The sequence below is a fragment of the Saccostrea echinata genome, unplaced genomic scaffold (genome assembly GCF_033153115.1).
Source record: "Saccostrea echinata isolate AGI-Se365-2 ecotype Australia unplaced genomic scaffold, CSIRO_AGI_Sech_v1 ptg000010l, whole genome shotgun sequence".
Classification (NCBI taxonomy): domain Eukaryota; kingdom Metazoa; phylum Mollusca; class Bivalvia; order Ostreida; family Ostreidae; genus Saccostrea; species Saccostrea echinata.
The window spans coordinates 14,216,765-14,218,120 of record NW_026889759.1 but is presented as its reverse complement, the minus strand read 5'-3'; positions in this window follow the sequence as shown (position 1 = coordinate 14,218,120).

Below are 1,356 nucleotides of genomic sequence, written 5' to 3'. Positions count from 1 at the left end.
TATATATCTTCAATTATTTGAGTTTATGATAATTTGGCGCTCCGCACAAAAGAGACTAAAAGATACTCATGAAATTAATATTTGTTTAACAACATGCTCTTCGTTGCCAAGAAAAGAGTTTTTTGTGTAAGCATATTTCTGCCTCTTGTGCGCAAGTTATTATATCCCCCGCTTGAAAAGCGGGAGTGTATAGTGGGTGTCTTCCCACTTAGCCAAAACAAGTGACTGGTTTTGGCTAGGTGGTAGAACCTGATTAATTAATATATAATAAAAGAAATATCAATGAAAGGTATTTTGATATGAACTTGATGGGGGTCTGTGCGTCCGTCCGTCAGTCCGTTACGCTTTGGATTACCCGTTTCTTATACTACTCTTATACCACTGAATAAAAATTTTATGAGACTTTCACAGAATCTTTCTTACATAGTTCCATTGTGCACGTACTATTTTACTTTTTGATCGGACACATATTTTTTTTCAATAACAAAACACAGTCACTGCCATTTTTCTTATAATATTGAGGGGTACCCATTTCTTATCCGCAACTCCACCTATACTACTGAATAAAATTTAATGATACTTTCACAAAATCTTTTTTACATATTGCAATTATGCACCTAATATTTTACTTTTTGATCGGACCTTATTTTGGGTCTCCCATTGCAAAACATGGACTTTGCCGTTAAAATCATATGGGAGCTGGGGGTGTCAGTGCTTACAGTACCTCTAGTTTTTCTACTTCAATTGTTTCATGCAAAATGAAATTTAATTTCTTTTCAAAGAGAGCACTTTTCCCAAATGTGACATTCCACTTGCAAATTATTATGAGAACATCCTGTAATTCCAGTTTTGATTAAGAGCTATTCTCTGTAACCGCAACTTTTTTGCGCCATCGATTTTGATGAAACTTTGCCCATTATTACAACTTGACACCAGAAATATATATCAAATAGACTTTGATTGCTATGTATCATGATTGCCATGGTAACAACTGGAAAAGTTTTAAAAATTTAAATTTCAACTATTTTGAATTCTTTGTTGAGCCTTAAGAAAGACCAAAAAATTAAACAAACTAATCTCACAAAGACATTACAACTTCTTGCCACTGGTGCTGTAAAGATACTTTTTAGAATATATCTCCAAGAAAGTGTTACCATGGATACATTTGGAATACATTTTAAATGCTGAAAAATGCTCAATATTCACTAATGAAAGGTGTTACATGATCAAACCCAATCAATAACACAAGGAAAATAATAAAAATGTTTGACCTTACGTGATAAGGTATTGGCAATATTATTCTAAAAATAACTTTGATGGTTGCCATGGTAGTACAGTGTAGCCACACAAAATTTG